The sequence below is a fragment of the Pholcus phalangioides genome, unplaced genomic scaffold, assembly GCF_987345545.1.
Source record: "Pholcus phalangioides strain wild (caught in Gottingen) unplaced genomic scaffold, Ppha-v1.0 ptg000011l_1, whole genome shotgun sequence".
NCBI lineage: Eukaryota > Metazoa > Arthropoda > Arachnida > Araneae > Pholcidae > Pholcus > Pholcus phalangioides.
In genome coordinates, this window is record NW_028301604.1 from 4,394,599 (window position 1) to 4,410,248 (window position 15,650).

Genomic DNA, 15,650 nt, shown 5'->3' on the forward strand with positions numbered 1-15,650 from the left:
GGTGGTTTTAGGTTGGAACAAAGAACACAGTTACAAAATTATCGAATTTTAAAGTTGTGAGGGCGGCAAAATAATGTTTGCCTGGGCGGCTGAATCATGTTTGCCCCGGGCGGCAAAATTCTTAGTTATGGCCTTGCTCGCAAATATGAGCAGAAATATTTGAAAAACGCATCCGAAAGTTCGCAGTTTGATTTTTGACTGTGATACATTTCGATCTTTTCTAATATTTTCCATTCGAAAATTACATAAAACATGATAATTTAATAAAACGAGCTTGTTCGAGTTTACGTATAATATTTGTTTTAAATTATATTAATTAATGAGTAAACTTTAAACTTAAACTTTAAATTTACTGTGGAACTTCGATATAACAATAGACTACGAACCAAGAAAAAATGTCGTTGTAGAGGGGTTATCGTTTTATTGAGAGGAAGCATTTTATCATTAGGCACCACCAAATTTATGCTAATATTGGTGGCTCTTCTGAATTGGCGTTGTTAGTACCACGAGAAAATGTGTTTATTAGTATTTATTCACTCACAGAAAAAAAATTCTAGTTCATTACTTGATGAACAAGTAATTACTTGATGGACAATTTCATCAATTAATTTAGTTTTTTCGCCCTGTAAAGTAGTTTTTTGCACAACACTTTTGCGTACTACACAAAAAACAGCTTCACAAAAACCTTATTAACACTTTCGGAGGGTGCAAAATACCGCTAATTTTGAATTACTAAAAAATTTCGGAAAAATAAACATTGGTCAGGAATTTAAAAATATAAATATAATGAAAGTTATTTTAAGTGAAATATATATAAGAAAATATCATCGTAAAAAACTGTTTCGAAATACACAGTATCCTCAAAAAATATCGTTATAGAGTGATTTATCGTAGTAAAGGATATAGTTGTATCGAGAGGATTTTAAAATTAGATTAAAGACAATTAAAATATATTAGCGTAGAGTTCATCGTTATATTGAGTATCGTTGTAGCGAGGTTTCACTGTAGTTTATAAAAATGTCTTCACCCAAGAACGGTCATTCACACCTACGCTAAACCGTTCATATGATTTCCATGAGCTTTGGGTATTTGAATTGTATCGTATACATACTGTGTACTTCAATATATTTTCTTGGAAAAGAATTTTAACAAAAGAAAAATGTGTTTCGTTCGCACCTGAACAGCCCGTATTTCTTCCTTTTTCATATCTATGCATTTCGTTTCTCAAATATTCCATGTTTTTCAACTTTTCAAGTGTTTTTCTGCGTTTTACCGCAGGTACTTATTGCTTTTTTTCTTTCTTTTCACATTGCCTCGTAGCAATCGTCTTGAAGACAGACAGGCCCCCTTGAGGTAAGAAAAGGGCGAAGCCAAGTGGGAAAAGTTCCCACCGACTCTTTAACAAGAAGAATGCGTCAAACTTTCTTTTATCCAAAGATCTATTTCGCTTCTTATTCATTCTACTAAAAGGAATAAAAGAGGTAAAAATTCACAAAATTCGTATATGATTTTTTTTTTTAAAAGTAGTACATAATAAAAGATAACATATATCATTTTAAAACATACAGACCTACTTGATAAAACTACAAAACATTTTTGTAATTTATGTATATAAACCTAGAATAAATTAGAAAATAATGTTAATAAAGTCGGTAATTGTTACATTTAAAATGAAAAAAAAAATAATGAATGAAAAAAAAATTAGAGGTCAATTAATTGATTGAAAATTAATAAAGATGATTTCTTGATTTCGATGTAAAAATGAGAAAAATCCATGATTTCAGAATTTGCGGCCTTTACTGTGAGGTCTAAGAGATTATGTTTTTTTTTTATCATCATTAAGATAAGAATGCTCTTATGTACAGTGATACCTCGGTTAACGAACTTCTCGGCTTACGAATTTTTCTGCTAACGAAGATATTTTTTGTGATCTCACGAATACGGATTCGGTTAACGAACATTTTCGTTGATATGGATGAACGCGCTAACTGAAAAGCAGCCGCGTCGTGAGCTGAATTTTAGCGACAATCATCATAAGAATCACTGTCACTCGAGCCCGATGAACCACCTCAGAATCTTTTTCCAGGTGTACCTTCCTTTCTCTTTTTTAAAGTTTGTGAATCATTTCATGTAAAATGAAAGATTCGGCTAATACAGTGTTCGCAAAATGGACAATATCGCCCCCTGGGAGGGGGAGGAGATGGAAATGTCCAGTAGTGCGATAGAAGCTGCTGGTATAACATAATACTATGAGTTTGCTTGAGTTGGTGGGGGGGGGGGGGCGATGAGAGAAAAAAAAAATCTGAAGAAGGGGGCGACCGAACAAAAAGTTTGGGAAACTATGAGCTCATAGAAAACGCATTGAACAAAAAGCCTATATTTTCAGAGCACGCGTTCTTTCAATGCAATTTCTTACAATCAACCTGAACCTAAGAACTGAACAGTCTGGATATTTAAGGAGCTCATCTTTTCCATCTTTTGCATGAATCAGACATAGAAATGAGCTGACCAAATCACAAATAGATGGGGGCACCTACGAACTCGACTGAGTTGTGTAGACAAAATCTGGTGTTGGTTGTATAAATTAGTGTGAAATAAAAAGATATTTATTATCTCATTTTCCTGTTAATTCTCATTTACTCAATTTTGAAGCTGTTCGTTTTAGCCTTCAGTCAGTTTTTGTTTTTTTTATAGCCTTCCTTGGTATTTTAAAAAAACTTAATCTGCAAATTTTGGGCGGTACCTGGAACGAACTAAGCGATTTTCTATATAAACCCTATGGAAAATCGTGTTTCGGCTAACGAACGCCATTCCAAAACAAATTATCTTTGTTAGCCGAGGTATCATTGTATTTGTATGATTTTAAAAACAGCAATACCCCGATGTTACGCGATAGGTGGGACCGACAATAAACGCGTAAGCATAGGCGAAAACTTGTATCCGACCCATGGACTGTAGCCCCCCCCCCCCCCTTCAAGCATTTGCTACCATTTCCATAATAACCTATAGAAATATTAGGTCTCCCAATATTTCCAATCCAAGGGCGTCTATGATTTTTGCCGTCCCCACAACTTTAAAATTCGACAATTTTATAACGGTGTTCTCTCTCTCTCTCTTTCTTAAAACTACAGCCCCCTAAATTTTGCCACACGGGGCAGTTGCCACCCCCTGCCCCTCCAGTTCCAGACCCGCTTTACGCCTATTCATATAAATCGAATTCACGTGAATAGAGTTGCAATTTTGCTAAACACTGTGTTAAATATTGCTGAATTGGAACCAATATTTCCAAATGTCTGTCTTTTCGTAAAATTTACACAATCAAAAATGTACATTCCTACATATAATTAAAAAGAGCATTAACATTTTTAAATTACTCTAGAATATATACAGACGAATATCATGTGTAGTACGATATTTGGTAACAAATTAAACAGTAACACTTTGTGACTGGTCCAACAGAAAAAGTAAGCTTCTCGTGTTAATATAAGTTAAGAATAAGCTCAGCTTGTGACTACACCTGACTGAATGGACAATATTATCTTATCTGATTATCACACCATAATTAAAATATTGTTTCCATCTCAGCTATAATCCCATAACGCTTACAAATCGTGCTGAATTCAAGAGTCAGGCATTTAGCGCAGAAAATCGCTTAAATTGTCGCACATAAATCGGGGTATGAGTGCATCCTTTCGAAACTTATATTTTTTCCTATCGATCTTCGATACATGTTTTAAGTGTTGTGTTTACCACTACAACACTAGTAAGGGAAATATACCCCCTTTTTACTCTTGGACAAGTGGAAAGGGAGAAAGAGAACATACGTGGACACAACCATTTTTTTTCTCTACTACAGTAGGCTCGGGAAAATAACGAAGTGGTGTCAAATATCATCTGAACACAAATTTTTGGTTTTCCTTTCATGTTTTATCCCAAAAGTTCATGCCCTGCGTACGTGATTCGAGTTTGAGAAGACCCTAGTTGTGCTTCAAGTATTTTATTTATTTATTTTTTCTATACTCTCTTTAAGGTAGCTACCGCAAAAGACTACCCGCTGTTTCTTAGACTTGGATGTTGTCATTGCTTATACAAGTACGTGATACCTGCTCAATAGAGTAGGAAGTTACAGATCGCAAATCATCGCTATCTCCAGACGATACCGATACAAGAACATTCATTTTTCTGTGTTACTGTAAGATGACAATTTATTTTGTCAATATTCATTAATACAAATCAAACTTTCTATACAAAAGTTTTTCGTATAATTTTCAATATACAGGGTGATTCTAAATTCATGGGACAAACCTTAAGAGGTGATATAAGACACTTAAACAAGCATTTTTGATCATAGAATGTGCGGTCAAATCGCAATAGCAAAGGCGGTAAAGGGTGTTTTTAGAGAGTGCACAATAGCACTTCACCAAAAACAAATATATTTTTCCGACGAATTTGCTGCGATATGTGCTATCAACCATTCGAGGGTGCATATGCACCTTCGGATTTGGATTCCAGTTTGTTTTTTATTGGTGCAGGTTATGTTGGGCCAAACAATGATCAAGCGGTATAATGATTTGTTGTAGAATTTGCGTTTACCCAGGTACCATGAGAAGGTTTACCACATTACAATACACTGCACCAAAGCCGTAACTAGGATTTTTGCCGCCCGAGGCAAACATTATTTTGCCGTCTCCACAACTTTAAAATTCGATAATTTTCTAACTTCTAACGGTGTTCGTTGTTCCCGCCTAAAACTGGAGTCTCACATCACCTCTTAAAGTTTGTCCCATGAATTTAGAATCAACTATTTTATGTATAAATCAAACTTTCTATACAAAAGAGTTTCATTAAATTTTCAGTAGATACTTTTAAATTCAGTTTATAATTTATTGAAATTGTAGCTGTATTTAAAGAAGAATAAAAGCGAGTTGAAGCAGATGTTCGTCTCGAAAATATTTTGTATACCCTCGATGATTGCTGCAAAAACATTCAAAAAAATTATTTTAAACATGACTTTTTACCTTTGAGAATAAACATTTCTCTAGTGACATTTCGGCATTATCGAAAAGTTAGTTCCCTTGAGATATCTCCTAAGAACTAATTCTTTTATAAGATATAAAATGCATGGAAAAAGAATGTCATCTGAAAAAGTTCTCGATTTTTATTATTCAGAAAAAAAATTGAACATTTCTATATATTACACAAAATACACACTTCCTAATATTTTTATGAAGAACTGCTTTTCTAAATATGGGATATTGAGACTATAGGTGTGAAATAACATGGGTTGTGGTTGATGCTGCGATAGTGATATCTGTGTATCATTACACTATTTCTCAGACTAATTTTGCAATACTTTTCTTCGGGTTTATTGAATTTCTAATAGTTTTATTTTATGAGAATTGAAAATTTCTATTTTATCTTGATGGCAGAAGCGTAATCGCCTCTTCTGTATAAGTAATGCGTTGTTCAGAAACAGACAAAAAATATTTTCATATGATTCAAGTTTTGATAGACATTCTAATGATTCATCCAGAGACCGCCAATAACGAAATGAAGGAAAAAATACTTTGATAATTGCACATTTTTAACGTATATAAAAATTAATTTGTTAAATGATCGTGTTAAGAAACGATCATTTTTTGGAATTGAAAGGTTTAAGGAGTGTGATTTTTTAAAAACTCTGTTTACAAAAATTTTAACTTTTTTATGATTTTTCAGGTATTAAGTTTTCATTAATTTTACCTTGATTTTCGATCTGTAATTTTTTTTGTCCTGACCATAAACAGAAGTAATTTTTTCAAAAATGAAAAAAATAGGTCTTTTTCAATTTTTTTTTAACATGCTATATGAAGTTTCGCGTAGCCTATACCCAAAGAATTGCTAACTGTTTTATTCGAATAAAGTTAATTTATGGTAATTAAAACATTCATTAATTGAAAGTTGTATTAATTAAAAGAAAAACACTAAAATTATAAACGTCCAATTTTTTTAATCTTCTCAAATTAGTTATTTAAGATTCATATAAAAGGTGATTGCTTAATTCCCCTTGCCACATTTTACTGGTGAACCGTTGATCCTAAAGGCATACTTCCAGTTAGAAAGAATATTCAAATAACGTGTAGAACTCAGATACGTCATTCATGTTGCAAGGGATTATGCTGGTATTAAAGTGAAAAAAATTGACTTATTATACTGACACCCTGTCCTCAAAAACCCAATTAAAATGTTGTCACTCTGTCTTTAATGAGGCCAACAAAATAAGCTTCCACGTTTCTAAGTGCAATATTCACTGAGATATTTGATTTCAAAACCGGAGGAAAGAACAACAAAAACAAACGGACGGACAGCATTTTTTCCCTTATTTATTCGGTATTTCCCAACTTTCCTCCGATTTTTTAATTCTAATATCTCTGCCGAATATTTCACTTAGAAACGTGGACTTTCTTTTTTGGCCGAGAGACAGGACAACAGCTTTATAAACGGGTTTTTCTGCACCACGGTCATTTTCTGCACACGAGGCCAATACCGGGACCTACAATTTATTGCCGATTCCGAACAGCAGCCTTTTTTTAATACTCACTGAGAGGTTGGTGTACTAACCCTTCAGCGCCACCTATCGGCTGTTTTTTGTTATTCTTTTCCTATCTTAAAAAAATTCCCGTGACCTAGCGATGCTAACCCTGCAAATCGTTTTTTATTTTGGTGATTTTTCTGATGTATGAATTTTTAAAGTTTCTACAGACTTTTTGCCCACCCTGTATATGTTACTGTCAAAGCTCGAAGTGCGGCCAATTCTCGACGGGGCCGGTCATTTCGTAAAGTAGCCGGGATTCCTGGCTGAAGCTCGATATGCTGATGTAAGACGACCAGGAAGGAGCCAAATTCATTTTTTTAATCGTCAACGTGCGATACATGTCTATATATAGCAACCGTATTGGATTAGCTCCATGTGACGAGAGAAAAAAGAGTGAAATTTGATAGAAAAACTATAAACATATAGTTCTTCTTTTGCCAAATTTTGGAGGAAAAAATGATTACCGCATCATGACTGCGGTTTGATAGTTTGCCATAACAACTAACGGGACATAATCATCACGAAAAAATACTCCAACTTGACGATGATCCCGAATCATGTCTTTTGTTATCGGACTTTAGCCAGGGATCACCGGCCACTTCTTGAACTGGCCGGCCAATGCCTGAATTCGGACATTGGTCGCTCCAGCGTGGCTTCGTTAACCGCTTATATCCCTATCTTGGGACAGAGTGGGAGCCATGTTCTGGTTTGGTGGTGGTGGACATTGGTAGGGTCAATATGTAACGAAATTGGTCCATTCGCAAATTGGCCGATTTACATATATATTCCTGAATTTATATCTTTCGTTTAATTCAAAAATTGAATTATTATGTAAAAATCTAGGGTACAGTATTTTCGCCTATGCCAGTGTTTCTCAAGCTATGGTCCGCAGACCAGAGTGTTCCCGTCGATGGCAAAGGTGGTCCGCAGGCAGACTTGATAATTTACTTCCAAACATCGATTTTTAAATTGTTCAATTGTTGTAATTGATGCTAGTAACATCTTTATGGGTTTAAATAAAAATTAAAGTTCATATACTTTGCGTCACCATAATATCTCATCGAGGTAAACGTAGGAAAATGCGACCCCTAGTACAGGATACGCTAATTGTGGCCAAAAATCGCAAATTACTAATTATTGCAAAAATTGCTGAAATGAAGGGCTGTTGCAAATTGCAGTAAAAAAATCGTTTTAACTTGGTGACCATATTTCATTTCGGAAAATACGTGAAGCAGGGATCTTAAATACGGGACATCGTCAATTGTCACCAAAAACATTGCCATAAGTCTGCAAAATCAACAATTGTTGCTAAAATTGCCGGAAAATTACAAATGATTAGGAAATGAAGGACTACTGGAAATCGTTGTGAACTGTGAAATTCGTAGTTCTACGCTCATCATTATCAAAATATGATTCATAAGCTATAAAAATTATCTTTATTCACGAGATTAGACAGCATTACAAATTCAAATAAGCTTCGTCGAAAAAAACGGGACAACTGTATAAAAGCTGGCTGTTCCGACAGTCTCGTAACATACAGGACACCATCATGTTGTTAGTTTGCAGTCCGTCGAACTGTTTCAGACATTTCACTATTCCTGGGATTCAGAAAGGTTGAAAAATGCTGGCCTATAAAAGGGGTGGCCAACCAGCGGCACGCGTGCCAAAAATAGCACGCCATGATATTAGTAGAGGCACGCGAACGCTTTTCAAAAATTAAAGAAATTCTATACCATTTTTCAAAGAAATTCTCCCCAACTTTTAAATAATCATTTTCTTATGAATGACGGACAGTCTTGTAGGCTGCCCGTCATTCATAAGAAATGACGGACAGTCTTGTAGGCTGCCAAACCGCATTTAGTATGGTGGGCACTCTTAAAATGATAACTATGCAAGGCCGTAGCAAGACTTGGGGGTCTGGTCCCTCCCCCCGATATGTGAGAAAATGACCGAAAAAGGGAAAAAGATGGCCAAATCTATTGTTCTATCACTTTGGTTCCCCCCCCCCCTCCCCTCCCAAACGAAAAATCGAATGTGATGACTATTCAATGCGTTTCTGTTAGGATTTTCATCTTTGGGCGTTGTTGCTGGCCGTCCCATGTGTATGAAATTCAGGATCGTCCGCATGCATTGTATAGTACAATTACATTGCAGATCCATGAATTCTTGGTGGGATGGGGGAGAACTAAGCCTTTTTACAAAGTTTTTTGGGGGGAGGCAAATGCCCTGAGCCCTCAGATACCGGTGTCTGCCCAACATGGTGTAGGTAAGACGAATTTCTACCGATGTACCTACACACGCTATAATCGAACATGTGACTCAAAAATAAATACAATTTAGAACTCAAAAAGAGTGACAAACTGAACCTCTTTACGAAAATAAGAGGACAGCCAAACAACATCTTGCAAAAACGGACAGACGGCTCGTGTCCCGTAAAAACGGGAAGTAATGTCAACGGATTAAAATTCGAAGAGTGGCACGCGCATCGAAAACAATCTCGATTGTGGCACTGCTTGGAAAAAGATTGGCCCACCCCTGGCCTACGCAAATGTTGTTGTTTTTTTTTTTTTCAGTCAAGGGAATTCTTTAGCAACATGTACTTATTTTACAAATACACTATTCGCCCTCGACGTGTTATTTTGTTTTACATCAATGTTACTTGAAGATTTCTTCCCTTTTTCCTACGTAAGCTTCTGTTTTCTCATGTCAATTGAGTTTCCTGTTCTTTAAATCCAAACATTTCACATCCGGTTATCTTTTTACTGAATACTTTGTTTGACATTTCGAGACACTCATGAAGTGATTCTTCCGTATTTTCAGTACTATGTTTACACATATGGTACGCTATTTAAATCCAATGACAGTATTCTAGGAAAATCCTGTTTCAGTATGACTGCAGTTCCACTTGGTTTAACCTTTTATCCAACGCATATCAACTTAACGTATCGCTACTTACTTGCTCTTTCCAATACGATTTATAGGTCGTCAGTTGATGCTAATAATGGCCCAGGGCAGGGGTATTCAACACATGGCCCGTGGATCACATGTGGCTTTTGGAGCTTTCCACCGTGGTTCTTAACAACAACTGAAAAGATTGGAAGACGCGTGAGTAAAAAAAATAATTTGATAAGACCTGCCGGCCACTGAAAGTTATATACTGCGGTATTTAAAATTATGAAATAAGATAACTCAGATTCATAAGCAACGCTGTGCATTTGATACATTACCAAGGCCGTCTTAGCAGTTTGGGAGACTCGAGCTCAAACAGTTTAAGAGGCCCTTTAGGGTGACTTATCGGAGTGAAAAATCGGCATCCAAAAAAAAAGGCATGCATAATTTTAGAATTTAAATAAATTGTCGATAAATAATTTAAATTTTTTTACTAATTTAGTTTATATTATGAAACATAAGTCAGTTTTCATTGCCTGAAACATTTACAACAAAATCTTAATAAAAGAAATAATTACAGAATTTTTGTGGGAGAAATAATTTTACAATTTCAAAAAAAATTAATTTCAGAATTTTTGTGGGAGAAATAATTTCACAATTTCAAAAAAAAATTAATTTCAGAATTTTTGAGAAAAAAAAATTCAGAATTTTTGAATTTTCGAAAGAAATGATTTAATAAAATAAACTTAACCTTTTAGTACCGTACATTATGAAAAAATGAAATAATTTACATGAACATTTTTTGGTAGGTCATTTTAGTTCAAATTTAGGCCTAAAAAATAATATATATATATATATATATATATATTTCGAAATATTTAGTACACAACGCGATTTAATTAACCTGGTACTTTAAAGCGATATTTCTCAACCCACGGGTCGGTACCGGGCCTGTCATTAGTCGAACTGGACCGTGAGTGATTCACTGTTTTATTTTAACTCATTTATTTCTCATTAGTTGTGTGTATGACCAGGCCTTCCACTCACAGAAAAGAATCAACCGGGCCTTCCCAAGGTTGAGAACCACCGCTTTAACCCTTACAGCGGCAATCCCGAGATATCTCGTCAAACTTGATCTGCTTTATTTCTGTCACACCAAAATATCTCGAGTTCTTAAAACGCTTTTATGTCGGCATTGACGAGCCCAAATAAGTGTTAAAGTTGTTTTTACAGTCAAACATGTTCTCCGCTTCCCCTCTCCCCCTCCAATCGATCAACTTCCAGTGGGCGGAGTCAGCTCTTATTCAAAGTTAGATAACAGAAGGAGAGAGACTGTTTTTTCTTCTTTCTTTCAGCACAATAAATACTCTCAGTATAAATAATACGAAACGGTTTTTTTTTTCCAAAAAGAATATTTCTCTTCCTAGAAAGCCACATACCTCATGGCAGGTGCCTTTGTATCACAGTGAGGGAAATAAGAGAGATGGGCGGAGTCAATTTTCTTGTTGGGGGGAGAGAGAAATCGTTTATCTCTCAGCTCACAATCGAAAAAAAAAATTTCCTGAAATTAGGTGGCAATTCTTAGAAAGTTTAGTGATTTCCAATGTGGTAGTTTTAATGGGGATCAGGGGAAAATTTTAAAAATCGCTTCAAGGGTTAAAGTACCATCAGCACTATACGCTTATAATAAAAGTAACAATTATTAATTCAAATATGTTGAATTATACAATTACATGAGTATCTATTTATTGTATATTGTATATATATTACTGCCAAAGCCCGAAATTGGCCAGTTCGAGAAGTGGCCGGTGATCCTGGCCAAAAATCCGGTAACAAAAGACATAATTCGGGATCATCGTCAAGTTGGCGTATTTTTTCGCGATAATTATGTCCACGTTAGTTGTTATGGCAACCCTTCAAACCACAGTCACGATGATGTAATCATTTTTTTTTCTCCAAAATTCGACAAAAACTATGTTTTTCATATAGTTATTTTTATAGTTTTTTCTCTCAGATTTCACTTTTTTTTCTCTGGTCACATGGAGCTAATCCAATATAGCTGCTATGTATAGACATGTATCACACGTTGGCATTTAAAAAATGGATTTGGCTCCTGCCGGGCCGTTTTACATCAACACATCGAGCTTTGGCTAGGAATCTCCTGCCACTTCGCGAAATGATCAGCCAAAGTTCGAAACATTTCTGCAATTCAGACTTTAACCAAAACTCTTGGCATTTTCGTGAAGTGGCCGGCCCCGTCACGAATTGGCTGCACTGCGGGCTTTTTCAGTAACATATATACCACCCACAGAAAATAATATTTTGTTTCTTACATTTTTTAGCGAACATTCTCTCTTCATTACACAAAAGTGTAATTCAGTAATCACTTTTACAGAGGTGAAACAGCTAACTGAATTTTATATTAATTAATATATTTTAAAAAAAACCAATATAGTTCCACATTTGTGTTATCAATCGTAAAAGTAGTTATGCAGCCTTTATATTAACACCAACATTCAACAACGTATGTAAGGGTACTTTAAAATACCGTCAGTAAGCTGGCCTACTGAAAGGGTTAAAGAAGTAATGATTATTGAAAGAAATTATTCCAAATACACTGCTGGCCACCGTAAATGCAACACCCTGAAGGAAGCATGAAAATAATATGAAATTTACAACATGCATTACCGGAGGTGAGATATGCAAATGATTAGAATTTCAGCGCAGACGCACATCTCGCGCGCCTGTGGCGCCACTTCAAAGCGCTATTTAAGGCTTGGAGATTTCGACGATTTGAAGTACGGCAATTGTGTTTTTCTTGTGGTTTTTTTCAAAAAAACGATCAATTATGCCTCGTAGAAAACAGCGATCATCTTTTGATCAAGTATCCGAGTTCGACAGAAAAAGGATAGTGGCCTACCGAGATTGTGGATTATCTCTCAGGGAAATCAGTAGTCTTGTTGGACGAAACCAAACAACTGTAATGCGGATATGTGATCGTTGGATGCAGGAGGGTACGACGGACCGACGTGTTCGATCGCATCCACCTCAGTGCACCACTTCACGTGATGACAGGCGTATTGTGCGTATGGCAGTGACGGATCGCTCAGCCACATCACGAACCATAGCACAGCACATTCAGTCTGTACCGCATTATCCAATGTCTGCGCGTACCATTCGACGCAGTTTACAGCAGAGTGGTCTGTCCGCAAGACGTCTATTGCTTCGTCTACCCTTGACGCAGAACCACAGACGTCTCCGCCGCCAATGGTGCGATGAAAGAAGGATGTGGACGGCGCAATGGAATGAAATTGTCTTTACTGACGAGTCACGCTTCTGTCTGCAACACCACGATGGTCGGATTCGAGTCTGGAGACACCGTGGAGAGAGGATGCTGAACAGCTGCGTTATGCACCGCCACACTGGTCCTGCACCGGGTATTATGGTATGGGGCGGTATTGGATATCACTCTCGCACTCCTCCAGTACGCATTGCCGGTACTTTAAAAAGCCAGCGCTACATCTCCGAGGTGTTGGAGCCAGTTGTCCTTCCTTACCTTCAGGGCTTGCCCATAGCCATATTTCCACAGGATAATGCGCGACCACACGTGGCACACATTGTCCAAAGGTTCTTCGTCAATCGCCAGATTGAATTGCTTCCCTGACCAGCTCGCTCTCCGGTTCTTTCGCCGATAGAAAACATGTGGTCCATGGTTGCTCAACGATTGACCCAGATTACATCCCCAGCTGCCACACCAGATCAACTTTGGCAACGCGTGGAAGCTGCTTGGTCTGCTGTACCCCAAGAACACATCCAAAGTCTCTTTGAATCAATGCCGAGGCGTGTGGTAGCGGTGATCTCCAACAATGGCGGCTACTCTGGCTACTGATTTTGGCAGGAACCACACTTCACTGAAGTCTATAAATTTAATCATTTGATGCTTGGTCAACATGTTATCTACAAAATAAATATTGTTACGATATCTCTTGTCTTTCTTGGTGTTGCAATTTGCGTGGCCAGCAGTGTATTAGAGAAAGAAGTAACTTTAGAATTAATGTTTTGCGACCCATGGAACGTTATTTGTATCCCTTTAGGTCGAAAAGTGTTCGTTTATATTTTTTATGTCTATTTTGTCCATTGTGCTGTTTGTTCAAATGAATAAAAAATGAGAAAATAAATCCGGGATTAGGCTACTGAAAGAAATAATTTTAGAATTACCGAAATAAAATTTTCAAAATATTTCATTTCAAAGTTATTTTTAAAAAAATATTTAATCTAATTGTGGTGTAAGAAATTATTTCAGATATAATCAAAAATCATAATTAATGAAAGAAACTATTTCAGAATAAATAAAAAAAGTCTTCTGTTACTTGAAGGCCCCGTTTAATAACGGGCCTCGTTGTCCCATCTGTTAAGACGCCACTGCATATTATATCAAGCCCTTGTTGAATTTGGCTTCGTCTTACAATTCTAAATCTTACAGTATGAGTTGTTGGCTCGCGGGCTCGTTGGAAGTTTCAATTTGGCCTTTAATGTCTAAAAGATTAAATACTCTGTTTTAGAGTAATGAAGTACAATAGATCTATTTGAAATAAGTGTCTAATGTAAGTTTTTCAACCAATGCAAATATTTTTTTTCAAATCACTCGACTTTCTATTCAGAACATGTTTCGAGTGTTTGAATTCTAAAAAAAAAAAAAGAAAAACCAACTGTAGTGTTATAGCTTATTCACATGAGTCGCATATGCATTAAAACTCGCTCAGATGTCCAAATTCTACCGAGTGTTGGAAAATAGTGAACATCGCTTATTTCGATCAACCTTAACAGGGTAGAAAGCAAGCAACACAACTAAACGTTTGGAACCGTCTTTTTTGTTGACAAGACATATGGATCTGGGTGGATCGTAAGCATGTTAGAAAGCAAACAAAGTCTCGCAGATGATGATCCTACAGGATTAAATCCGATCCGCGTCGACACATTTCGACGTGAGTAAGTGTGAGAGATCGGGGGGAATTCGAACGGGCGGTGGAAAGTTTCTTGTAATTGTGCCCGAACACTAGGTCAACATTTTGACAACGGAGCTATTGCATCCTGTACCAAAGGAAAGAGAAGGCCAAAAATCTAAACCTCACATGGTTTCACGCCCTGTTCCCCAAAAGAAGTAAACATCGTCTACGCACGCTCTAATCCACAAGGATAAAAAAAAAAACCTTTAAGCCCCTGTCTAGTTTTGTGTGGACCATACACCCTCCCTCCATTCTTATTCTAACTCGCCCCCCTCTTTTCATACCCCCCCCCCTTCAATTTTTTTTGGCTAGACGGACGTTCAGACAGCTGACCGGGTGTCACGTGAACTGGCGGAAGCTTAAACCGAGCCCCCGGATTTGAACGCTAGAGCAAACATCTAGATCTATTTTAATGCAAATGCCATACACCGAGTGCCAGGAATTTCAAGAATAGCACCTTCCACTGAAGATTTTGTATGTGTGTGTATATGTTCCATATGAAACGTAGATGTAGCGCTGTTGTCCAACAGTTTAAAAATATAAATAAATATCAGAATACATGCTTTATCACATAGCCCAGAGTTTCTCAATATTTCTGAACCTAGGGATCAGCAAAACGTTTGAAACAAATCGACGGACTACAAACTTTGAAATATTTGTTTTGAACCTATGCGAATATTACGAATATTTGTGGCATGCAATTGTATAATTTCATTTAACTGTCTCACAGATATTGACGAGATATCTCACCACCCAAAAATTGTCTTATTTAGCGACCACAAGATTAGATATTTTGCAGTGTTGGAAATGAAATACTTCGTTCCTCTGCCGCTTACTTTGCACTTGCTTAAAATCGGAAGAATACATACTTTTCAAGAAAGATGATTCAGTTATTTCTACAATGCCAGTTTCTTATGCGAATCAGTCAAAATAACAATACCTGGGAAAGGGTTAATTAGAAATGAATTTTTAAGTGCGACCCTGAACCACTTCTGGTCCATGGACAATAAAATGAAAAACGCTGAAATAGCCCATTGCATGAGAAAAATACCTCTATCTTTAACCTCTTCAAACCTGAGAAAAAACTGGATATAAAAAAAATTTTTTTTGATCGATTTGTGTTTATTGTATGTCTCTTTAAAAGGAATTTTTTTAAAACTAATTAATGAATTTGTGTCGAT

General features: G+C 36.4%; 1 long non-coding RNA gene across 1 annotated transcript; it reads right to left on the reverse strand.

Moving 5' to 3' along the window:
* Positions 1 to 998: 998 nt before the first annotated feature.
* Positions 999 to 13,980, reverse strand: LOC149079960 (uncharacterized). Its single transcript, XR_016193488.1, has 3 exons — positions 13,834 to 13,980; positions 9,531 to 9,659; positions 999 to 1,463 (listed from the first exon to the last, which is right to left on the reverse strand). It is a non-coding gene; the product is annotated as an uncharacterized LOC149079960 (long non-coding RNA).
* Positions 13,981 to 15,650: the final 1,670 nt, after the last annotated feature.